Below are 27,450 nucleotides of genomic sequence, written 5' to 3'. Positions count from 1 at the left end.
TGCTGAAGACATTACCCGACTGAGGTGACGTTTTCCAGACACGATGATCGATATTACTGCCCTTTCTTTTCATTATTAACCCAAACTTTACACCACAGTGACTTTCAAAGTCACATTGCTGAATACAATGTTGGCAGTGGAGTGAGGAGGAAGATGATTGGCTGATGGAATCTACACTTGTACCAGCCTGTTGTTCAGAACTCTCTAGAACAGGGAACAACACGGGAACAGGCCTTCGGCCCACAATGTCTGCCGAATTAAACCAAGCCTCTTCTGCCTGCACGTGACTCGTATCTCTCCATCTCCTGCAGATCCCTGTATTTATTGGAGTTGCTTAAACACCACATCATGTCTCCTTCCACCACTAGTCCTGGCAGCCCATTCCAGACGCCCACCAATCTCTGTAAAAAAAACCTTTACTCCACACTTTCTGTAAACTTCTCCCCCCCATCTTAAATTTTACTTATGTATTTAATATTTCTGCCCAGGGAAGAAGACCATAGACCACAAGATTATAAGGCATAGGGGCATAGAATCAGGCCATTCAGCCCATCAAGTCTGGTCTGCCATTCCATCATTGGTCATTTATTATCCCTCTCAACCCCATTTTCCTGCCTTCTCCCTGTAACCTTTGACACCCTGACTAATCAAGAACCTAACAACCACCACTTTAAATATACACAATGACTTGTCCTCCACAGCCATCTGTGGCTGCGGATTTTGACTGTTTCCCTATCTCTGTCTTGTCTAGTTTTAAAAACTTTTATCAGGTCTCACTTCAGCCTCTGCCACTCCTTGCCTCACTCCGTTGAGTCCCAGTCCCTACATTGCTTCCCACATTCAAAGCTCAAAGTAAATTTATTATTAAAGGACATATATATCACCATAGGTTATGGGAACAGTTCAGTGATGGACAAGTGAATTTGAGTGAAATTATCACCTCTGGTTCAAGAGCCTGATGGTTGAGGGGTAATAACTGTTCCTGAAAAGTTATTCAGGAACCCCTGGTGGTGCGAGTCCTGAGGTTCTTGTACCTCTACCTGATGGCAGCAACGAGAAAAGAGCACGGCCTGGGTGGTGCTTTCCTATGACAGCGTTGCAACATTTGAGAAAAATTTGGATATGTAGGTAGATGGGAAGGGTCTGGAGGTCTATGATCTGGGTGCAAGTTGATGGGTCTAGGCCGAGTTACAGTTCAGCAAGGTCTAGATGGGCTGAAGAGCCTGTTTCTGTGCTATAGAGTTCGAAGTCAGGGTCTAGCAATCTCCTCCTATGCCTCTGATGGCATTTTAGAGTATGTGAGGTGTGAACATCACATTTGTTTCCCACCCTGTGACCCACATCCACTTCTCCCCCCGTATCTCCAGCTTCAGATGATCTTTGTCCAACCATTTAGATTTGTGGCTGGTTTTAAACCTCAATCGTTACTCAGCAGAGATAACGACAGTGTGTTGAAACTCTGACTAAACACCAAGTTAAACCGGAGCCAATGAAGACAGAGTCATAGTCAGGTTAACCATTTACTGTTCACTCTTCCACATTAACATCGTATGGTGAAAACTGTTGATAAAAAAATACAAACATATACAGCGTCCGTCTCATTCTGGAGACACACGTGCTCTCTTCTTTCAGTGAGTGTCTCCAGTCACCCCGAGTAGGGAGCGAGGGGGGTCCCGTCAAACCACCGCCGGGCCCAAGCCTGCCCCACGTGGGTTTAACAATAAGGGGTAGACAATCTAGAACGGAGTTGAGGAAAAACTTTTTCACACAGAGGGTTGTGGTTCTGTGGAATGCTCTGCCTCAGAAGGCAGTGGAGGCCAATTCTCTGGATGCTTTCAAGAAAGAGTTAGATAGAGCTCTTAAAGATAGCGGAGTGAAGGTATACGGGGAGAAGGCAGGAACAGGGTACTGATTGTGGATGATCAGCCATGATCACAGTGAATGGCGGTGCTGGCTCGAAGGGCTGAATGGCCTACTCCTGCACCTATTGTCTATTGACAGAAGAAAGTATTCCTGCAGTGTGAAGAGGTGGGAGCAGAGGTGTGAAGATGTTATTTAAATGTAAAGCTGTAAGGGGTGACACGGTGGTGTAGCAGTTAGCGCGACACTATTGCAGCTCAGCATGTTGGAGTTTGGAGTTCAATTCCCACCACTGTCTGTAAGGAGTGTGTAGGTTCTCCCTGAGGATTTGCTCCGGGTGATCCAGTTTCCTCCCACAGTCCAAAAATGTACCGGTTAGTAATGTACTGGTTAATTGGTCATTGTAAATTGTCCTGTGATTAGGCTCGGGTTAAATCAGATGGGTTTCTGGGTGACGTGGCTTGTGTGGTCAAAAGGGCCTTTTCTGCTCAGTATCTCAAAATAAATATTTAAATAGAGTAGAGGGTGAAATGATAACCACTGAAGAAGACAGGTCCCTTTTCCTGTCTGGTGAGTTCTTCAGTCGCACATTCCAGAAACGTGATAGTTGACGATGTCACTGATGAACTATTTCAGCCCATAACGGGTAAATATTTCAAGTAAAGTACACGTTCTGAGTCCGACACTTACTGATCGTCTGAAAGCTCATGCGTAAGGAACTTTGATTGTTTACACAAATCAGTCTGTACTCCTGTCACTCTGGCTCCACTGAAGCTCTCCAGAACTCTCCCATCTGACTTGAACCAAAATCTCTGATTCCCAGAAACTGAATTCACTTACCTTAACCACAGAGAAAGTTGAAAGTAATTCATTGACAGTTCAGTGCATCACATCCTGGGATTACTGGTTGGCAGAGCAGACTCAATGGGTTGAATGGCCTAATTCTGTTCTTATGGTTTATAAGCTGCCAGACTTTTAACCAAAACCAGAACGAGGGGATATATCACTATCCTAACTACTCTGCACTAGCTTCCTGTACCTTTTAGAACTGTCTTTAAAGTTCCTTTCCTTGTTTTTAAAGCTCTCAATAGTTTGGGACTAGGGTACATCACAGAATTGTTTTATAATCCTACCCAACCTCTCAGGGCTTCTGTCGCCGGTCTCTTAAATTTAAATAATTTCCCAAAAAAGATTATTGACAGGTGAGTTTTTTGAACTACGCTCCTGAAAGTGGGATTCAATTCCTAATACTATAAGGGCTGCAGACTCAGCTGACTGTTTTAAACATTAGCTCAAAACGTATTTATTTAACCTTGATTTTAACTCACATCTTCTTGCCTTGTATTTTCACTTTGCGTTTTATTCCAGTGTAAAGCACTTTGATCTATGTCGTCTGTATGAAAAGTGTTCTATCAGGGAGTCCCATTGAATCGTCTTGACCCCAAGCATTGACTGTTTACTCTTTTCCACAAATGCTGCCTGGCCTGCTGAGTTCCTCCAGCATGTTGTGTGTGCTGCTATAAATAAGTTATTATTATTATCTTATGTGTTGGGCACGTGGCCAAGTGGTTAAGACATTGGACTAGCAATCTGAAGGTCGTGAGTTTGAGTCCCAGCCGTAGCAGCGTGTTGTGTCCCTGAGCAAGGCACTTAACCACACACTGCTCTGCGACGACACTGGTGCCAAGCTGTATGGGTCCTAATGCCCTTCCCTTAGACAACATTGGTGTCGTGGAGAGGGGAGACTTGCAGCATGGGCAACTGCTGGTCTTCCATACAACCTTGCCCAGGCCTGCGCCCTGGGGAGTGAAGACTTTCCAGGCGCAGATCCATGGTCTCGCAAGACTAACGGATGCCTTTTTTATGGTCTTATGGATATCCATTTCAGGGAAAAAAGGAATATCTTAATACTTCACTTGTTTATTGAAACATACAGTGAAATGGATCGTTTGTGTCAATGTCCAACACAGTCCGAGGATGTGGTGGGGACGGTGCACAAGGGTCGTCATATTTCTGGGGTCAGGTCAGCATAGGATGCCTAGAACGTATTAACCCTAATGCGTACATCATTGGAGTGTGGGAGGCAACTAGAGCACCCAGAGGAAACCCACATGGTCGTGGGAGAACATAGAAACTCCTCGCAGATGGCGGTAGAGTTGAACCCCGATTGTTGGTGCTGACAAGTGTCACTCTAACTACTTTGCTACCAAGTAGAGCAGGGGAGTACCAGATGAAGAGGTCTTTGATGTGATCTCAGTGGCTCATTTATAGAGACTGCTTGTTGAGCAGGCTGTGCTGATATCGAAGCTCACAATGTGGTCAGCCAGAGGTGGAAACAAGACTTGAATTCAGAAACTCTTCGCCCCAGTAACTGATGGGAAAATCAGCCCTCTGCCTTGAGGATTATTGTCTCCAGCTTGGCCACATCATTTATCAAGGATTGAGGATCAACTTTATTCACAAAATATATTTCCATGGATTAGGAATTTGCTCTGGTATGTTGGTCAGACCGTGACAAAAATCAACATTCAACATTTATAAAGAATTATATAAAAAATAAAGTTAGATGTTAAAGTATGGATGTGAAATAAAATATGCATAAATACATAAATAAATACCAGTGTGTATTTACAATGCAAACAACATTATAAACAGTGGTTTAAAGTGTTACTGTGCAGTGACAGGGGTGATAGACAGAGGTGGGTGGCAGTGTTAACTGGAACTTGCTTCCACAGATAAAGGAATCTTTCTCATAATGGGCTAACAAATAATATTTCTTCTTAGCTTTGACATTGACACACTTTCTGTGGAATATATTTGGGACTGAGCTGATTAAATGCCTCACCAAGGAGGGTTTCTGTGTGAATTTGACAAATTTTATCTTGAGTCTATGAAGATTTAATTCATGGGCTGGTTTCCATCAGGGTCAGGGTTGGGGGTCAGGGTCAGGAACTAATTCAGGGTCTGGGTCAGAATCAGGGTCAGGGTCAAGGACAGGTTAAGGTCAGTGTCAGGTTTAGGATCAGGATCAGGGTCAGGGCCAGGGCCAGGGTCAGGTTAAGGTCAGTGTCAGGTTTAGTATCAGGATCAGGGTCAGGGTCAGGATCAGGGACAGGGTCAGGTTAAGGTCAGTGTCCGGTTTAGTATCAGGATCAGGGTCAGGGTCAGGGTCAGGGACAGGATTAGGATCAGGATCAGTGTCAGGATTAGGGTCAGGGTCAGGGTCAGGATCAGGGACAGGATGAGGGTCAGGGTCAGGGTCAGGTTAAGGTCAGTGTCCGGTTTAGTATCAGGGACAGGGACAGAATTAGTGTCAGAGTCAGGGTCAGAGACAGAATCTGGGTCAGGGTCAGGGGCCGGGGACAAGGACAGGGTCAGGGTCAGGGCCAGGGACAGGGATAGGATTAGTGTCAGAGTCAGGGTCAGAGACAGAATCTGGGTCAGGGTCAGGGGTAGGGAAGGTCCTATTCCATCATTCCCAATGAACAAATTTCTAGTACCTGGAGAGAAATATTTTGAAATTCAACCTTTTCTTTCTGTCCCATCACTCTCTACATTGTCTTCTTTCTGATCTTGGCACCGTTGTGTTGTGTTTCAGCAAATACTATTCATTTCAGTTGGCTAAAGGAAACTGTGACCTGTACAGAAAACTGGGAGCTGAATGGGAATTACATTCCCAGAGCTGTCTGCCATCTGCTGATTCCTGCATCCTGTCACTGTCCATGGAATCTCTTGTCTAATCAATCCGTCTGACTGCCCCCCCCCCCCGACCTGTGTGGGTGGTCTGTACAGATCACAAGTCAAATACTTCACAGTGCTAGTGACCAGGGTTTAATTACTGCCACTGTTTGTAAGGAGTTTGTACATTCTCCCCGTGACCGCACGGGTTTCCTGCGGGTGCTCCAGTTTCCTCCCACATTCCAAAGATGTCTGGGCTAGCAGGTTCATTGGTCACACGGGTGTAATTGGGCAGCTGTGGTCTTGTTGGGCCAGAGGGGCCTCTTACTGTGCTGTATCTAAATAAAAAATGAGTCCTGATGAAGGGTTTTGGGCCGAAACATCGACTGTTTGTTCACTTCTATAGATGTTGCCCGACCTGCTGAGTTCCTCCTGCATTTTGTGCGTGTTACTCTGGATTTCCAGCATCTACAGAATTTCTTGTGCTTATAAAAAATTGCTAACTGGCTTCCGAGTTCCAATAAAGGGTCTTTGATATGAAAAATTAATTCTATTTCTCTCCCTGCAGATACTGCCTGACCTGCCGAGGGTTTCTGGCATTCTGAGTCTGGGCAAGGCCTGAGACTAAGTTGTGGGTGATATTGCCTGTGCTGGGAACCCTGAGCAAGTGCATGGGATGGATTGGTTAACATTGTGACATGAAGAAACACCCACTGTCATTGATCAGATTAACAAGAATGACGAGGGCTGGGAAAGAAACCACACATTTAGAGTTAGTGTACCAGAGCAGCAACGTAATCCTTAATGGCAGCAAGATGAAAGAGTTGGTTGTTGATTTATGGAAGTGGCGGGGTGTTCTCATCGAGGAAGCTGCTGCTCCTGGGTATCCATGTCACCAGCGTCCTCCCTTGGTTCCTCCATACTGGTCCAGTCAGAATGGAGTTTCATCAGTTTATGGACTTCTGCAGGCATCTGAGAAGATTGGGATTGTCCATGCGGGTTCCTTCGAAGCACTCCAGATATGCTAGAGAAGATACCTTGTCGTGTTGCACCTTAGCCTGGCGTGTCACCTGCTCTGCTCTAGACTGGACTGGTGAAATTTGCAGAGAGCAGTGAAGGCTGCCAAGTCCATCACAGGCCCATTATTGCCTCTATCCAATCCGTCATCACAATGTGCTGCTTCAGGAAGGGACACCTGCCACCCTGCCCATTCTCTTCACTCTCTTCTCCCTCTGGGAGCTCGAAAGCCTGGATGAGCAGACCCACGAATAGCTTCTTCCCCACTGCCGTCAGACTTCCGAACCTTTCACTGGTCTCATATCTCCTTTGCAGTGGGGCTGCCACATTCTCAGACTCTGAAACCTACCTCCTCTGTTGCTGTCACTTTGGTATTTCTGTTTGCAACAGAGTCATAGAGCATTACAGCCCAGAAACAGCCCCTTCAGCCCATCTAGCCTGTACTATACTGTTATTCCCATCGACCTGCACCTGGACCACAGGTCTCAGAATGCTCTCCGATCTCTGCACCGCTGGTGCTGTTTTGCTCTCTTCATCGTATCTACGTGTATCATTATCCTGTCCACTGCTCACCCTGCGAACTTCATGGGAGTGAGGATTGCATCGCAGCCTGGTGAACCTGACCCTAAACCGATCCGCAAACTATTCCTCCCCATAATGCACAGCACCATTTTCCAAAAATGTAGTTTTAAATTTCATGAACAGTGAAGATTTATTTTGAGCTATGTTGTACTTATGAACATTCAAATCCAAGCCGGGGGTTAATCTTGAACCAGAGGAGATAACTTCTTTCAACTTCACTCACACCAATACGCAACTGTTTGCACAACCTAGGAACCCTTTTGCAAGGATTCTTCATCTCATGTTCCTGATATTTATTGCTTATTTATTTATTATTATTATTTTGCTTTTTTGTTGTTTCTGTGTATTGACTGTGAATGCCCACAAGAAAACAAGCCTCAGGGTTGTACATGGTGACATATATGTACTTTGACAATATGTTTACTTTGAACTTTGAACCTAAGCTGACCAAGTTCCCCATTGGCAAAGGCCCTGGAATAAAGCCAACACACCTTGCTACAGGCGGAAATTCACACCGCCAGATCCGTCAAATGAAGCATTACTACCTGTTTTACTCAACCAAACATTCAGACAGAGGAGCGGGGTGGTGTAACAGAGCTCAGTGTTGGTGAGTGAAAAATTGTTGAGTGGGTGGGAATTCTGCTCCAGTGCAGACGTCGATTCCATTGCAAAAGAGCCACCATTCTGAATTGGAGCTCTAGTGTAACCCAGCCCACTGACACCAGTAGACCTGCACTGAGCGGGGAGTGTGGGGAGAGAAGACAATGACAGCCAGTGGACATAGTTGACTCCAATTTGTAGATGATCATAACATCAATATAAAACATAGAGCATTACCGCACAGTACAGACCCTTTGGCCACGATGTTGTGCCAACCTTTTAACCTTCTCTGAGATCAATCTAACTCTTCCCGCCTACATAGCCCTCGATTTATCTTTCATCCTTGTGCCTATCTCAGAGTTTCTTAAATGTCCCTGGATCAGGCTACATCTATGGCCAAAAACCTTCATCTGAACTCGGCCTGAAACGTCAACTGTTTATTCATTTCCACAGATGCTGCCTGACCTGCTGAGTTCATCCGCCATCGTATGGCTGTTGCTCTGGATTTCCAGCATCTGCAGAAATCCTCGTGTTCTTAAATGTCCCCAATGTGTCAGTTCCTACCACCAACCCTGGCAGACTGTGCCTTTCTCTTTTTGACTAAGTTGTCCAACTCTCTCAACATCCCTTCCTTTTCCTTGCCATCTCTGCCCTTTCTCCGTACTGGAACATGCCTTAGCAGATCTCCTACCTCCCAGCTGGGAGGGTGTACAGTATGCTCACTTGAATCATGTCAGAGTATGTTTTATTGACTGCACGATCTGTTCAGAACCATTGTGACCAAACAGCACATCGCAAAGAGGCATCACAAACATGAGAAAGTCTGCAGATGCTAGAGATCAAAGTAACAAACACAAAATGCTGGAAGAACTCAGCTGGCCCAGGGGTGTCCATGGAAATGAGAAAACAGTCGACATTTTGGGCCGAGACACTTCATCAGGACTGGAGGAAAAGAGATGAGATGTCAGAGTAAGGTGCAGGGAGGGGAGGAAGAAGTGTAAGGTGGTAGGTGACGGATGAAACCGGGAGAGGGGGAGGGGTGAAGTGAAGAGCTGGGAAGTTGATTGGTGAAAGAGATAAAGGGCTGGAGATGGGGGTGGGGGGGACACGTGAATCCGATAGGAGAGGATAGAAGGCCATGGAAGAAAGGGAAGGAGAGGGGCACCAGAGGGAGGTGATAGGTAGGTAGGGAGATAAGGTGAGAGAGGGAAATGGGAATGGGGAATAGCGAAGGTGAGGGGGCAATTACTGGAAGTTCAAGAAATCAGCATTCATGGCCTCAGGCTGGAGTCCACCCCGACAGGATATAAGGTATCCCAAACAAGAGAAAATCTGCAGATGCTGGAAATCCAGAGCAACACACACTAAATGCTGGAGAAACTCAGCAGGCCAGGCAGCATCATGGAAAAGAGTAAACGGTTGATGTTTGTGCTCTTCCAACCTGAATGTGGCCTCACCGCAGCAGCAGAAGAAACCATGGACTGACTTGTCGGAATGGGAATGGGAAGTAGAATTGAAATGGGAGATCCTGATCTTTATGGCGGACGGAGCGAAGATGCTTGGTGAAGCAGTCTCCCAATCTATGTAGAGTCCCACCGATATACAGGAGGCCACACCAGGAGCACCAGACACAGTATATCACCCCAACAGACTCACAGGTGAAGTGTCGCCTCATCTGGAAGGACTGTTTGGGGCCCTGAATGGTAGTGAGGGAGGAGCACTTGTTCCGCTTACAAGGATAAGTGCCAAGAGGGAGATCAGTGGGGAGGAATGAATGGACAAGAGAGTTGTGTAGGGAGTGATCACTGTGGAAAGCAGAAAGTGGGGGGGGAGGAATATGCTTGGTGGTGGGATCTAGTTGGAGGTGGCAGAAATTATGGAGAATTATGTGCTGGATGTGGAGACTGGTGGGGTGGTAGGTGAGGACAAGAGAAACCCTATTTCTGGTGGGGTGGTGGGAGGATAGGGTGAGGGCAGACATGTGCAAAATGGAAGAGATGACGGTGAGGGCAGCATTGGTGGTGGAGGAAGGAGGACATCTCATTAGTTCTGGAATAAAAAGCCTCATTCTGATAGCAGATGCAGCAGAGGCGGAGGAATTGAGAGAAAGGGGATGGCATTTTTGCGAGAGGCAGGGTGGGAAGAGGTATAGTCCAGGTAGCTGTAAGAGAGTCTTGTACACCAGACCAGTGGAAGGGGCTTGGACTAATTTGCAGATAGATTACGTTGGTCCCTTACCGGCCACCCCTGGAGGGTACAAGTATATTCTGGTAGTAATAGACACCTTTATGAAGTGGGTGGAAGCTTTCTGGCTAAGACAGTCCCAAAATCTTATTGGAAAGGATATTCACTTGCTGGGGACTACCCTGGAGTATCGAATCTGATCAAGGCACACAATTCACGGCCCAGATAATGCAAGGTGTCATGGCACGTTTAGAGATCAAGCAGAGATTTCATATACCCTATAGACTACAGTCTAGAGGAATTGTGGAAAGGATGAATTGAACACTAAAAAATGATTGAAAAATGGTGCAGCAACAAATTAGCAGATTTGATGAATCAAAGACATCAAAGACAAACCAATTGTCTTTGATCACCGATCACGCCCCCCCACCATTTTGTGGATCACCGATCAACCCCCCCCCCCCACCACCACCATCTCGTGGATCACCGATCACCCCCCCCCACCACCACCACCATTTTGTGGACTCTGAACTAATTCTTGCTCTGGGATGATCTAATCAAAGCAACTGAATGTGGACACGAGGAACTTCAAGTAATGACCTGCTAAACCTGAGACCACTCTCAGATAAGTAGCTGTTTATTATGTAAAGTGGCAGACCTACCAAAGAAGTAATCTGTCATCTGGTTAGACTCTGTCTGGGTCACCAAGTTTAACTAGTTTGGACCAGTCAGAGTTGAAGGAACAAGTACACACAGCTGGGGGATTGTTGGGGGTCAGTGCAGGACCATGAAACAATGGTGGTTGTAGCCCTGGCCTAGAACCAGTATAAAGGTGACCCAGGTGACCTTGAGCCAGTGGGACAGAGATCCATCAGTTCAACTAATGAGGAACACTATAAGGGTCAGGAGCACCCAATGCAAGCAGAGACCAACCGTTGTAGATGAGGAGGACCCTATGAACACGTGGAGATCGGGACCACAGGAAATACTCGGCCAGTGTAGACCCCTTCCCTGGTAAGACCTTTTCTCTTCATTGACTGTCCATGCAGGGTCAGAGACAGGGTCAGGGATTCTAGTAGAGTGCACACAGCTAGTTAGTTTGTGAACCCACGTGCTTTTAAGTAAATACATACCTGTCTGTGCCTCTACGATAATTATTACCAGGGGCGATTCTTGTAGCACCTCTCTGCACTTTGGCTGTTTCTTAGGGGTTCCCTTGGGTTTCTTTGTTTTGTGGCTGCCTGTAAGGAAATAAATCTCAAGAGTGGTCCTTGGTACAATGAGATGGATTCTTGACCTCACAATCTACTTCTTTATCACCTTGCACCGTATTGTCAAACTGCACTGCTCTTTCTCAGTAGCTGGTACACTTTATTCTGCATTCTGTTATTGTTTTACCTTGTCTACCTCGACGCACTCTGTAATGAGCAGTAAACAACACAAGCTTTTCACTGTATCTTGGTACATCTGACAATATTATTGATAAACACAAGAGATTCTACAGACGCTGGAACTCCAGAGCAACACATACAAAATGCTGGAGGAACTCCGCAGGTCGGGCAGTACATGTATTGAGAGGTATGCATGGAGAGGAATGAACAGCTGACGTTTTGGGCCAAGACCCTTCATCAAATATTATTGCATCATTACAATTCGAGATCGCTGACTTTTGCCAAGTTTTTCTTTGAGATGGCATCTCATTATCAGTACTCTGGCTCTCTTCCTGAAACTGACCTGGAGATACGGCAGGCATCTCTTCCTAGAACCCAGCAGTCTAACTGGCCCCCCAGGACGATGTTACGCTGCCTGACAGTCCTCTGAGCTTCGCCGTTTCAAAATATTTCTTGTGTAGTAGTACAGACAGCACTGAGGTTTATTGAGATGGTGCAGATAGGCCCTTCTGGCCTTATTGAAGTACGTATACATTAAACAAACTTGAGATTTGTCTTCTGGCCCTTTGAGCTGCACCTCCCATCAATCCTATGATTTAACCCTAGTGTAATCATGAGACAATTGACAATGGCCACATAACCTGTTGCAACAAACGAGGCGAACCCAAGTGCAGGACACAGGCACGGAGATTGAGTTAGGATGCAGACGCAGGCGTGAGCTTTGAACGGCAAACAGGAGGGAGTGCAGGAAAACACGAGGCAGGCAGAACTTATCTTGACATGGAGTGTAGAAAGGGAAGCGGCAGACAAAACTTTTCTTAGCACAGAGAGATGGAGTTACACAGGTAAACCTCGGAACTGGAGCAGAACTTACAATACTTATCTTGAAATGAAGAGACTGAGTTTTACAGGTAATTCTCGGTACTGAAACAAAACTTAGAACACACAATCCTAAGCTGCTGGGAAACGTTAATTACTGTATTGGCAAAACCAACGATCTGGCAACTAGTGGGTGCAGAGCCAGGGTTATGCTGCAGGTGTTGATGAGAACCAGGTGTGCCGCCATCAAAGGAAATTAGGAGAAAATGGGGAATTAACAGTCGGGACTGTGACATACCCTACTAACCCGTATGTCTTTGGATTGTGGGAGGAAACCAGAGCTCGTGGAGGAAACCGACACTATCACAGGGAGAATGTACAAACTCCTTACAGGCAGTAGCAGGATTTGAACCCTGGTTGCTGATACTGTAAAGCGTTGTGCTAACCACTACGCTACCACATTGCATATTCACATGGACAAATCTCTTTCCTCTGTTAAGTAAAAATTACAAAGCAATGTTCTATAAATGCAGATTGCAAATACGATTGGTGAAATGATTCACTGCCAAAGAATGCACTGTGAGAGAGCATTGAAAAGTATCATTACTCATTCTAATTATAACGTCCCCTGGACATATTGTCAACGCAAATTTGGAAGAAATGTCTCCTCATGAAGATTTTCATTGTGGCTGTTGTTACAGACGGAGACACTTGTTTAGGAGTCAGCCCTACTTTAGTGAATAAGGCTTTAGATAATGTTATTGGTTCGTAAAGTTCTTGGGAAGCAGGGACATTAACTGCACTCAGAATATCCGTGGCAGTGGGTTTTCGACAGGGGTATGACGAAAGATTATAAACATGAGAGATTCTCCAGATGTTGGGAATTCAGAGCATTACACACAAAATGCTGGAGGAACTCAGCAGGTCAGGCAGCATCTATGGAGGGTCTTGGCCTGAAATGCCAACTGTTGATTCGTCTCCATAGATGCTGCCTGAACTTTTGAGTTCCTCCTGCAATTTGTGTGTTGTTAAAAGAAATGTATTATTCGTGTCAACAGCCAACACAGTCCGAGAATGTGCTGGGGGATGCCCATAACAGTCACCACACTTTTGGCACCAACTTAGCATGCTCTCAGTTTATTAACCCTAACCCTTGTGTTTTTGGAATGTGGGAGGAGTCCAGGGAACCTGGAGGAAACCCACATGGTCACTGCGAGAATGTACAGACGTCGTACAAACAGTAGTCGGAACTGAACCACAATCTGATTGCTGGCACGGTTACGCGTTACGTTAACCTCAGAACAGTAGAGATACATTCAGATCCTGTCCTGGTCTGGGCAGGGAGGTGAGGCTCACCCTCTCTCACCAACAGTTGTACGCTTACCTGAAGCACACACCATGCACAGAGAGGGAGGTTCATATCACAACTGCAGACAATGCCATGGAGTCTGGGCGCTCTCACAGACGGCAGCTGAAAGAAGACGGCCATCACGCCCATGAAAACGCACACATTCTGTCCAGTTAAAGTTTCTTTGTAATTGTATTTAACTCTCTTCTATTTGTGTCCGTCTTGTTGAAGCACAGTGACAACAATGCTCCCCTACCTGTGTACCTTTGGTCCACATTCCGGGAAATAAGGTTGGTGACTTAGGTAGGCACTGTTAAATGAGGAGCATTTATTTAGTTCTAAGTTACTGCTTTTGATCCACGGTGACAGCGTTAGGTTTTAGTTCGAGAGTTTTTATTTAGTGGCCCAGTTGGCGGAGCATTTATTATTTTCCATTGTTCTCTATAATTGTAGTTCTTATTAAAACTCAATGAACTGTTCATTCCGCGTCTGCGTCTCTTCCTCTGCATTTGGGTCATCGCTGAAAGAGCACCACATAAACCACAGATGACACAAACCGGGAATAAATGGAACTTTACACAGCAATGTGAATGTTGGCCCATACAATATAACAGCAGCAAGCTCTGAAAATGATGACATTATTTCTGGAATTGCTGTAAGTAGGGAAGGAATTAATATTTTAAGCAATGATGCTATTGATTTCTCCTGTGCCAGTGACTGGAGATAGGGGTTCAATTCCTACCACCAGCTGCAGGGAGTTTGTGTGATCTCCCCATGACTGCCTGGGTTTCCTCCCACATTTCAAAGATGTACCAGTTAGTAAGTTAAATGGTCATTGTAAATTGCCCCATGATTAGTTTAGGGCTAAATCGGGGTTGTTGGCACTGTGGTTTGAAGGACCATAAATTTTTATTTTAAAATATTTTAAATTTTAATTTAAAAAATAAAAACAAAATAAACTAACTTTATCTGACCCAATGTTGTATTGCGATTCTTAACATACATCACCAGGTGTATTGTGACTTTATGACCTAATCTACAGACAAATACACTTTGGATCAGAGCTGGGATAGAGGTGTGTCTGTTGGTGAAATCTTGTTGAGGTTACAGGATTGTCCATTGCATGTGGAAGTTGGTAAAGTGGATGGAGAAGACCAGTGGAACTCTATCCCAGCTCTGTTCAGGAAGAAAAGGGGATAGAGTGAAGGTAAAGATATAGATATGTCATTAACAAATTTCACGACATATGCTGGTGATATTAAACCTGATTCTGATAGATAAGATGCAGCTAATGCCCACTTTATTTTTCCCATTATAGAAACATAGAAAACCTACAGCACAATACAGGCCCTTCGGCCCACAAAGCCGCGCCGAACATGTCCTTACCTTAGAAACTCAGCCTTCAACATTAACTTTGTTTCTATCTCCATGGATGTTGCCTGACCTTTTACTAATATTTTTAAGTTTATTTGATTTACAGTCCCTCTGACCTTTTGAGACACACCGCCCAGCAACCCCTGATTTAATCCTAGCCTAATCAAGGCTTAATTTACGATGACCAATGACCTACCAATTGGTACGTCTTTGGACTGTGGGAGGAAACTGGAGCACCTGGAGAAAAGCCATGCAGTCATGAGAAGGAATTGCTTACTGAGGATGCTGGAGTTGAACACCAGGCTCTGACGCTCAGAACTGTAATAGTGTCACTACACTACCATGTTTTACACACACACACACACACACACACACACACACACTCACACACACACATACACTCACACACACTCACACGCGCACACACTCACACACACTCACACACTCACACATTGTCTCTCTCACACACACACACGCACTCTCTCTCTCACACACACTCACTCACCACACACACTCACACACACTCACACACTCTCTCGCACACACTCTCTCTCTCACACACACACACACACTCACACACACTCACACACTGTCTCACACACACACTCACACACACACTCTCTCGCACACACTCTCTCTCTCACACACACACACACACACACACACTCACTCACACACACTCACACACTGTCTCACACACACACACTCACACACACTCACACACTCTCTCGCACACACTCTCTCACACACACACACACTCACTCACACACACACACTGTCTCACACACACACACTCACACACACTCACACACACACACACTCACACACACTCACACACATTCACACACTGTCACACACACACTCACACACACTCACACACATTCACACACTCACACACACTCACACACATTCACACACTGTCACACACACACTCTCTCGCACACACTCTCTCTCTCTCACACACACACACGGAGAATGTGCAAACTCCTTACAGACAGAGGCAGGAATTGAGCCTGGGTCAGTGCTGCTGTAAACTACCGTCCCACCATGATAGTGTTTCCACTGTTTTGAGACTTAAATGTTAAATCTTCTTTTTTGACTTCAGGTTTTGTGCAACTGTAGTTCAAGTTCAAGTTTAATTGTCATTCATCCACAGTCAGATGAAGCCCAGTACAAACAGCACACAGCACAAATAGTTATGATAGCAGAAGATGCAGTTCCAAAAAAAACGGTAATAATATAGCCCGTCCCCGAGTGTCATGTCGCATAGATTGTAGTCCTTTTGTATTAACTGAATGAATACAATTTCATTCCTTATTCCTGTCTTTGGGGGAGAATCCCAGGGCTTTCAATATTCAAGATTGTTTAATGTGCAGTGGTCTGGAGTGATGGGATGGAGACGGTATTGGTCACTGTGCAGTGGTCTGGAGTGATGGGATGGAGATGGTATTGGTCACTGTGCAGTGGTCTGGAGTGATGGGATGGAGATGGTATTGGTCACTGTGCAGTGGTCTGGAGTGATGGGATGGAGATGGTATTGGTCACTGTGCAGTGGTCTGGAGTGATGGGATGGAGACGGTATTGGTCACTGTGCAGTGGTCTGGAGTGATGGGATGGAGACGGTATTGGTCACTGTGCAGTGGTCTGGAGTGATGGGATGGAGATGGTATTGGTCACTGTGCAGTGGTCTGGAGTGATGGGATGGAGATGGTATTGGTCACTGTGCAGTGGCTTAGCAGATGTTACAATTTATGTTTACCCTGAAGTTTGACTTCATCGCTTTTGCAAATCGGATAATATTTGTGGCAATGCTTGCCTCTTGCAGTTTAATGGATGGAGCTAGAGATTGGCAGAGTTTATGAGATTATAGATTGTTGTGCTAACGTTGACTGGGTCAATCTGCCTTTTCTAAAGCCTCGATTTGCTCCCCTACCAATCACTTTTATGATTAAATATATGGGGTTTGAATCATAATAACACAGCTCTGCTATTAACCAAATACATCATTTCTGAACTGCCCTTTGAAGCATTGCAAAACAATGTTTGGAAGAAAATGTTCAACTCAGAATAGATTGAAATGTGTGATTACTGACCACAGTCACTGTTCTTCAATCAAATGATAACATCACTCATAACTGGCATTGTTTTCCAACATCGTACCAATTATTTCTGTCTTTTGATTAAACTATTAATCTTTATGTTACACTTTATAAATTCCACGTTGATCTGTTTGACCTGATGTAATATACTTCAGGCCAGGGATCAGGTCCAATACCATCATAACTGAGCTAGTTCCTTAAGGTTGTGTAGCTGGGGTGGGGTGTGGTGGTGGTAGTGGAGATGAGCTCTCACTAACTATTTAATGTTCTCACGTCTGGCTTAGGTACTAAGCCCAGTGGAACCGCTTGTACTCACTGGAGAGGGGAAAAGGAGGGTTAGTGGCGCCTTTAAACCAGTTGCTTCGGGCAGATGGGGCTTGTTAGCCATTGTTGGCAGCTGATCTGGGAGAAGGAAAACTCTGATCTCGAACCTCCGCCCCTTGTGGGTATAGCCACTTAGCGGGAAGGCTTTGGGAGTAAACTTGGCAGAAGAACACAGAGCTGGAGCCCCTGAGGAAGACACGTTGAGTTCAAAGCTGACTGGCAACTCTTGCTTCTCCACTGGTGCCAACTGTATCGGTCTCTGCTTTTCCTTTGGAGTCATCACCTGGGTGGAGGGGAGGGCCTGATGTTCAGGAAATAGCCTCCTCTCCATGTCGTACTGCGTATGACAGCTAGGACACAACACCCATGGTTGACTCCAACCGAAGAAGGTCCCTTGATAACTGGGGTGAATCCCACGATCTTGTTTCCTAACTTTCTGGCATTTCATCATAGCAAAATGGTCCAAATATTCTGGAACATCTCTGCAAGTCAGGCAGTGGCTGGGAAGCAAGAAACACGAAGCAAAACACCAAATGTTACGATGATGGCAGGATGCTTGGCAGTAGTCGGCGGTGAGAGTGCGGAACAAGCTGCCTGTGGAAGTAGTGGATGTGATTTTGATTTCAATATTTAAGAGAAGTTTGAATAGGTACTTGGATGGGAGGGGAGTGGAGGGCGATGGTCTGGGTGCAAGTCGATGAGACTGGGCAGATTAATAGTTTGGCATGGACTAGATGGGCTGAAGGGCCTGTTTCTGTTCTATAGTGTTCTGTGACACTATAACATGAGGGGCCACCCCTAGCTCATCATTAGGATGAGTTGGCTATAGAATCATAGAAAATACACCAGACAAACAGGCTCTTCAGCCCATCTAGTCCATGCCAAACCATTTAAACTGCCAAGTGCCATTGAACTGTACCCAGACCATAGCCAACCATATTCCTCCCATCCATGAACCTATCCAAACATCTCTTGAACATTGAAATCAAACGTACACCTACCACTTGTGCTGGCAGCTCATTCCACACTCTCTCCACCCTCTGAGTGAAGGAGTTTCCCCTCATGTTCCACTTAAACTTTTCACTTTTCACCCTTAACCCATGACCCCTAGTTGAAGAACTGCCCAATCTCAGTGGAAATAGTCTACTTGCATTTACCCCAAATTGTTTTTTTTAACATAACTGGAGGGGAGGAGAAGATGGCGGCACGATGCAGCATGCGTGGCCGCTCCAAAATGATACTGTATTTGTAAGTAGGTACCGTGCACAATCCTGATTTGATGGAGACGGATGTGAGAAGCACGGAGGAACATTTGGAGAAACTTCTGAAATGCCTGCTTCGCTGCCACTGCTACTCTGCGATCGAGAATCTCCGGAGGGGAAGGCCCCAAATCCTCGGCTTTGCCTACTGCCTGTTGCCGGGGCTGGGGTCGAAGCGCTCGGCAGAGATGGTGCTCAGTGCTCAGTGTCGGAGGGCCGTTTGGAGGCTTGAAGTTTTCGGATGGACTCAGGAGTCGGCTGTGGTCGGGTGCTTCCAGGGTGCTGCATTGGCAAGCTTGTGCCGCTGGAAGCTCATGGCAGGGAGAGTTTCTCCCTTCAACCGTCTGCGTGAGATGACGGGACTTTCGAGAGACTTTGAGACTTTTTTTTACCATGCCCATGGACTGTTCTTTATCAAATTACGGTATTGCTTTGCACTGTTGTAATTATATGTTATAATTATGTGGTTTTTGTCAGTTTTTTTAGTCTTGGTTTGTCTTGTGTTTCTGTGATATCATTCTAGAGGAACATTGTATCATTTCTCAATACATGCGTTACTAAATGACAATAAAAGAGGACTGCGTGTCCTCATGATCTAATCTAATGACATATTTCACCAATGAGTCCTGATGGAGGGTCTCAGCCTGAAACATTGCCTGTTTATTCTCCTCCGTAGAGGCTGACTGTCCTGCTGAGCTGCTCGGGCATTTTGTGTCTGTTGTTCTGCATTTCACTGATATTTGTGATATATAAATGAAGTGAATCTGAGGATGCTGGAAACACTCAGCAGGCCAGGCAACATGCACGGAGAGAGAAGCAGAATCGATGTTTCAGGGTGATGGCCTTTCGTCAGAGAGAGAAAACATGTCAGCTTTAAGTTGCAAAGAGGGCTGCAGATGATTGAAACATCTCTGACAGGGTAGGACCAAGGCAAACATGGTGATAAAGTGTTAAACTGCTGATGAATCTGTGCCAGCAATGGGTTACCAGGGGTAGGGGCAGAATAACAGATCAGCACGGACTAGACGGGCTGAAAGGCTGTTCAGTGCTGTCGTGTTCTATGATTCTGTGCTTGCTCTGTCATGAAACATCTTCCCTTCCTGATCTTCTTCCACCAGTCTCTTAAATTTAAACAATCTCCCTTGAAAGATAATTGGCAGATCAGCTTATGTGAACTGCACTCCTAAACTGTGAAATTCAATATCTAAAACTGTAAGGGATGCAAACTCTTTTAAGCATCTGCTCAAAACCTTTTTATTTAACCTTACTTTTAACTAATATCTTTTTCATGTTTGCACTTAATCCCATTGTAAAGCGCTTTGAACTACATTGTCTGTATGAAAAGTGCTCAATAAATTAGTTCTTATTTATTTTTTCTCTGCTCAAGCTGGTAAAACCTGAGGAACGGGCATGGCTAAGCACACTGATTTGTCAATCGTTAGGAACTTCCGGACTATTCTGTGGTGTTTAGTATTGTGTCCTATCTGTAATAATAGTAATGATATCTCTGTAAATATTCAGAAATCCACAATATTAAACACCACCAGAATAATCCGAAAATTCCTAGCAATTGAGAAGTGAGCCTGCTTGGCTATGCCTGTACCTCAGGTTTTACCAGCTTGAGCTGAGAAAAGATAAATAGCAACAACAATAATAATAATAATAATAATAATAATAATAATCTCAACCCTATTCTGTGGCCTTCTCCCCCCAGTTTCTTCTTTTTGTTAAAGCCTTTAATCTGATTGACTGAGGAGGACTGAAATGTGGACGCTTCCTCTGCACTGATACTTCCCGACTTGATGAGCATTTCCGGCATTTTCCACCGGGTTTCTAGTCTCTGCAGTACTGTTGTATTCAGTCTGAGCTGTTTCCAGTTCAGAGTTAGAGCTTTGTCAGCACTGTTCCCTTATATTTGCATTTTTAATAAATGGACTTTAAAAACACATCTGTGGTCATGAAAAGTCAACGTGGTATTGAGTGGCCTGTCTCAGGCAAATGACCATCAAAGTTCAAAGTAAATTTACTATCAAATTATGTATAAAATATACATACATGAGATTCACCTTCTTGTGGGAAGATCTGGTTTAAATTTGTCCTATATTTCTTTACTTTTCTGTCTACACTTCTCCCAGCTTGGTACAGCAACTGCTCTGTCTGCATATGCTACAAGAAATGGCAGGGAGTTGTGGGCACAGTTCAGTACCTCGGCGAAATCAGCCTCCCTTCCACAGACTCCGTCTACACTTCTCACTGTCTCAGAAAGCAGCCTCCCTTCCACAGGCGCTGTCTACGCTTCTCACTGTCTCAGCCGGTGCAATTACAGACCCCACCCTCTTCTCCCCTTACAATGTGGACACATCTCTACATGGCTGTCCTGTCCAAAAGGATCATGATATGAACACGCACGTGCGCACACACCCACACAGACACGCACACACAAACATACATGTACATATACCCACATACACACACACACAAACACATATATATGCCCACATACACACACACACAAACACAAACACACACACACACACACACACACACACACACACTCACTCACACTCACTCACGCAACAAAGGTTTACACAACACTGCTCCCCTTTTTGATAGTAACAATCATATACAAGCATTGTTCACATACAGCGTGGATGTTCTCTCTTCTCCATCCTCCCATCAGGCAGAAGATACAAAGCCTGAAAGCACGTACCACCAGGCTCAAGGGTAGCTTCTGCCCCACTACTGAACAAACCCCTGGTACGATAACATAGACTCTCAACCTCACAGCCTACCTGGTGATGATCTTGCAGCTCACTGTCTGCTCGCACTGCGCTCCCTCTGTAACTGCGACACCTTACTCCGCATTCTGTGTTCGTTTTACCTTGTACTACCTATGGGGTGTATGGGCTGTCAGGGAGGGGTAGCACCTCTGGTGGAGGAACATGTCGCGTCCAGTTCAAGGTGGTTAGTCCACCTTTGGTCCCCACCTGGCACTCAGCTGTCACCTGTGGCTCCCTGTAGCTGTTCACATGCGACAGCGGCCACACCCCGGGCAACGGCTTCGATAAGCTGGCTAAACCAGGTCAGGGTAGCTGACGGGTCTCAAACCCTCTGTGAGATAGGGAGTTATCTATCCCAGCATGTGAAGACAGACTCTGGCGGATTGAGTGGACGAAACCAATGGAAGGTCCAATGGTCAAGAAGGCGGTCTCTGCAAGCGTCGTGGAACGTGTAGAGCAGGACAAGACACAGAAGATGTCCTGGTCATCCACTGCACCTAGTCCCATCTCCAGCCGTCTAGACTCTGTCTTGCCACTGGACCCAGATGGGAATTGGGAAGAGAGAGTGAGGCTGACGCTGCTCAACTCTCCCTCACTTAAATCCAAATCACGCGCTAGTCTCAGCTGTGTCGAGGTCTTCATTGACGTTGACGATGGACGAACAACAACTACATACGTGCACTGTTGTAACAAAACTATCTTGATGGACATTTTCTTCTCTCTCTGTACATGTGACATGTGACAATAACAAACCAATTTACCAGCTCAGATGCCACCCTCTGCCCCAGCACTTTGTTCAGACGTGATCAGAATTGGTTTAATATCACTGGCGTATGTTGTGAAATTTGTTGCTTTGTGGCAACAATACATTTCAATACATAATAATAAAAAACTATAAACTGCAATAAGAAGTGTATATATAAAGAATTAAATTAAATAAGTTGTGCAGAATGAAAGGAAAACATAGTGAGATAGCATTCATGGGTTCAATGTCCATTCAGAAATCAGATGGCAGAGGGGAAGAAGCTGCTCCTGAAACTTTGAGTGTGTGTCTTCAGGCTCCTGTGCCTCCTTCCTGACAGTATCAATGAGAAGAGGGCATGTCCTGGGTGATGGGGTCTTTATGATTGGCATCAGTATGGTAGGTTCAGGTAAACAGTGAGGCCGTCACATTGCTTGCTGATCCTTTGGGAGCCTGTCAGATGTGTAGTGTAACCAGGAAGGACAAACTGAATTTACTTTTACTGACTACTCCTTGGTGGAATTTTAACCCTAATCCTTCACACTTCTGACACTAGATGTGGATTTTGAATCACGAAACTAAAGCCGGGTTAGAACGTGAAAATTACAAGATCTAAGATTAACTTTATTTGTCACATGCACATCAAAACATTGAAACATACAGCCATCAACGACAAAGACAGAACAATAATGTGCTGGGGGCAGCCCACAAGTGTTGCCATATTTCTGCATGCCCACTAACCCCAAGCGTATGTCTTTGGAATGTGAGAGGACACTGGAGCGCCCGGAGGAAACCCACGCGGTCACAGGGAGAACGTACAGACAGGGGCAGGATTTGAACTGCGATCATTGATCACTGGCTTTGTAAAGCTTTGAGCTACTCTGCCCCCGTGCCAGTCAAGTGGCTTAAACGGCTGAGGGTTTGTCAGCGATTGAAGCAAACATTCCCAATTCTAGCCTGGCCAATTCCCAAATTCAAGCACAACACCATGTTCCCAGGAACTTGGCTGATTTCTTGAACAAACACTTAATGTCAACAAGGCAGGGAGAATTCTAATCATGACTGGATTGTAATTTTTAGAATCGTTCACATCTTGTCAGCATCAGAAAATGATGATTGAGAGAGTGTACCGTTTGTTAATCTGCTGTCCCGACTATCACTGTCCCTGCTTTGGAAACACATTGTTCTGAAGAGCTTGTTCCTCAGAGAGTCTCACTGGGGAATTCTGGGCTCTGGGTGATTGATTGATGTTTCCCATCATTAAGTAAGACCTCATCATCCATCATTGCAGACAGAGTGGTTAAGAAGGCTTATGGAACACTTGTCTTTATTAGTTGAGGCACTGAGTTTAAAATCAGGAAATTATGTTGCAGCTATATAAAACTCTAATTACGTCACATCTGGAATATTGTATACCGTTTTGCTCACCCCATGATAGGAAGGATGTTGAGGCTTTGGAATTAAATTGAATTGACTTTATTTTTTACATCCTTCACGTACTTAAGAGTAAAAATCTTTACGTTATGTCTCCGTCTAAATGTGCAATGGGCAATCATAGTAATTTATAATAATTTATTTTAAATGGAACAGTCAATGTAATATAGAGTACACTCAAATTGGCATGAATTGATCAGTCTGATGGCCTGGTGGAAGAAGCTGTCCCGGAGCCTGTTGGTTCTGGCTTTTATGCTGCGGTACTGTTTCCCGGATGGTGGCAGCTGGAATAAATTGTGATTGGGATGGTTTGGGTCCCCAGTGATCCTTCGGGCCCTTTTCACACACCTGTCCTTGTAAATGTCCTGAATCATGGGAAGTTCACAACTACAGATGCGCTGGGCTGTCCACACCACTCTCTGCAGAGTCCTGTGATTAAGGGAGGTACAGTTCCCATAGCAGGCAGTGATGCAGCCAGTCAGGATGCTCTCAGTTGTGTCCCTGTAGAAAATTCTTAGGATTTGGGGGCCTATACCAAACTTCCTCAACTGTCTGAGGTGAAAGAGGCGCTGTTGTGCCTTTTTCACCACACAGCTGGTGTGTACAGACCACGTGAGGTCCTCGGTGATGTGGATGCCAAGGAACTTAAAGCTGCTTACCCTCTCAACCTCAGATCCATTGATGTCAACGGGAGCTAGCCTGTCTCCGTTCCTCCTGTAATCCACAACCAGCTCCTTTGCTTTTGTGACATTGAGGGAGAGTTGTTTTCTTGACACCACTATGTCAGAGAGATGACTTCTTCCCTGTAGGCCACCTCATTATTGTTAGAGATTAGGCCAATCAATGTAGTGTCGTCGACAAATTTAGTTAGCAGATTAGAGCTGTGAGTGGTGACACAGTCAGGGTGCAGAGGGTGCGAAAGGGAATGCAGAAGAGGTTTACCAGGATGCTGCTTGGATTAGAGGGTATGTGCTGTATCAACAGGTTGGACAAACTTGAGCAGTTTTCAAAGGGAGATCTGATAGATGTTTATAAGATTATAGATTAGCCAGGCAGTATCTTTGTCCCAGCATTGAAATGTCCAATATCAGAGGGTATACATTGAAGGTGAGATGGGTGTAGTTTCAAAGGAGATGTGAGGGGTAAGTTTTTTTTCACACAGAGTGGTGGGTGCCTGGAATGCCCTGCCTGGGGAGGTGGTAGAGGCAGATACACTGGAGACTTTTAAGAGACATTTAGATAGGTGCGTGGATGTGAGGAAAACAGAAAGATATGGACATTCTGTAGGCAAAAGAGATTAGTTTATTTGGCCATATAATTGCTAATTTAATTGGTTTGGCACAACACTGTGGGTCAAAGGGCCTGTTCTGTGCTGTACTGTTCTCTGTTCTGTTGTCTGATGGAGTTAAAGAGTATAGGGCATAGAAACTGGCCCTTTGGGCTTACTCGCACACGACAACCATAGAAAGATTGACCCATATCTTCCTATGGAGTCCTTATCCAAATGTCCTTAAATATTGTTATCTTACCTGCCTCAACCATTTCTTCTGGCGGCTCATTCCATATACACAACCCTCTGTGAGAAGTTGTTCCTGAAGTCCCCTTCAAATCTTTTCCGCCCTTACCTTAAATCTAGGTCTTTGTGCTTTTAGCTTCTCATCACTGGGAAAGATACTGTGTGCATTCACCCAAATCTCTGCCCCTCATGATTTTATAAACTTCTATAAGGTCACCCCTCATCTCTTACACTCCAGGGAATAAGGCCATAGTCTGACCAACCTTTCCCGCCAACTCAGGACCTCTGGTAGCGTCCACATAAATTTTCACTGCACTCTTTCCAGTTCAACTACTGGTGAAGATCCTGAAGACAGAAAGGTGCCTGATGTCATTCCATTGTTTAAGAAGAGTACCCAGGATAAGCTAGGGAACTACAGGCCAGCCAGCTGACATCAATACTGGGAAGTTACTGGAGTGAATTCTAGGAATACTGTGATGATTTTCCTCTCCCTATTGTACAAAAGATGTAGTTGAACTGGGAGATTTACAAGGATATTGCAAGGACCTGACGGTCTGGATTATAGGAAGCATTTGGTCAGGCTAGATCTTTATTCCTTGGCTCGTGGGAGAATGAAGAAATTGAGACTGGCTGGGTGGGCAAAGTGGTCATCCTGGATTCATTGGGGAGAAGGGCCTGTATCTGTGCTACATTGCTCTAAGATTCTGTGAGTCTGTCTTTCCTATAACAGGCTGACTAAAGCTGTACACAATACTCCAAGTTGAGTATGAGCAGTGTTCTGTACAACTGGAACAGAACATCACAACTCCTGACTGAAGGAGATCAGTGTACCAAAAAACTGATACAACTTTCAGTGAATTACGTACTTGTTCTTCTGCTCCCAAACGTTCCCCAGAACCTGGCCATCCATTGTATAATTCCTACCCGGTTTTGACTTCCCAAAATGCAGTTATTCAAATTGAAAGCCCTTGGCCAATCCTTGGCAAACTTACCTAGCTGATCAATATCCACCTATAATTTTTCATAACCAAAGTGTAAAGATTAAATTTCAAAGTAAATTTATTATTAAAGTGCATATATGTCACCATAAACAGCCCTGAGATTCATTTCCTTGTGGGCATGCTCAATGAATCTCAGAATAATAACCATAACAAAATCAATGAAAGACTGTCCAGCTTGGGTGTTCAACCGGTGTGCAGAAGACAGCAAACTGCAAATACTAAAAGAAATAAATAAGCAATAAACATTGAGCACATCAGAGGAAGAGCCCTTGAAAGTGAGTCGATGAGTTGTGGGAATAGCAGGTGAAACAGAGTGAAGTTATCCCCCCTGGTTCAGGAGCCTGACGGTTGAGGGGCAATAACTGTTGCTGAGGCTCCTGTACCTCCTTCCTGATGGCACCAGTGAGAAGAGAGCATGACCTGGATGGTGTTGGTCCTTGATGACAGGAGGTGTTTTCCTGTGACAACGCTCCATGTGGATGTGCTCAATGGTGGGGAGGGCTTTATGCGTGATTGACTGGGCCGCATCCATAACTTTTTGTAACATTTTCCGTTCAAAGGCATTGGTGTTTCTATACCAGGCTGTGAGGCAACCTGTCAATATACTGTCCACCACACATCTATAGAAGTTTCTCAGAGTTTTAGATGTTATGCTAAATCTCCACAAACTCCTGAGGAAGTAGAGGCGCTGCTGTGCTTTTGTAATTGCACTTATGTGCTGGCCCAGTACAGGCGCTCGGAAATGATAACACCGAGCAAGTTAAAGTTACTGACTTTCTGCTGAGGACTGGCTGCTGGGATCACTTTCATTATCCAGAACACCGTCTGCTGCAAACTTTGGAGCTGTTTAGTATCATCTGCAAGATTAATGAATTCATAAGCACTCCAGTAATTTTACTAAACTCCACCCCCTCCTGCAGACAACAGTCAGCCATATCGAGGGAGGTTCTGGAGGGAGCGTGTCATGTATTGACAAAGAGACTGAGAGTTAGCAAATTTCACGACATAGGCCGGTGATATTAAATCTGATTCTGAACTCTAACTTCGCAGGAGAGAGTGATCAAACTTGTGTTCTGGGAACGCTAGGATGTGGATGTTCTGGACACATGTGCGGTCGGTGGAGAGAGACGATACTCACCTACTGAGACTGAGAAACAGAGCCAGAGAATCGGAAGCCGAGTGTCAGAAGTCAAATCGGGAAGGAATTTGTCATGCAGGTGGCCATACCAAAGGATAAACAGAAAACATTCTGAGATGCTGGAAATCCAGAGTAACCCACACAAAATGCTGGAGGAACTCAGCAGATCAGGCAGCATCTACGGACAGGAATAAACAGTCAACATTTTGAGCTGAGACTCTTCATCAGGACTGGAAAGAAAGGAGGCAGAAGCCAGAATAAGAAGGTGGGGGAGAGGGGGAGAGGGGAGAGGAGGACAAGCTGG

Source organism: Mobula birostris, chromosome 22 (assembly GCF_030028105.1).
Source record: "Mobula birostris isolate sMobBir1 chromosome 22, sMobBir1.hap1, whole genome shotgun sequence".
Taxonomy (NCBI): Eukaryota; Metazoa; Chordata; class Chondrichthyes; order Myliobatiformes; family Myliobatidae; genus Mobula; species Mobula birostris.
This window is presented reverse-complemented; position numbering follows the sequence as displayed.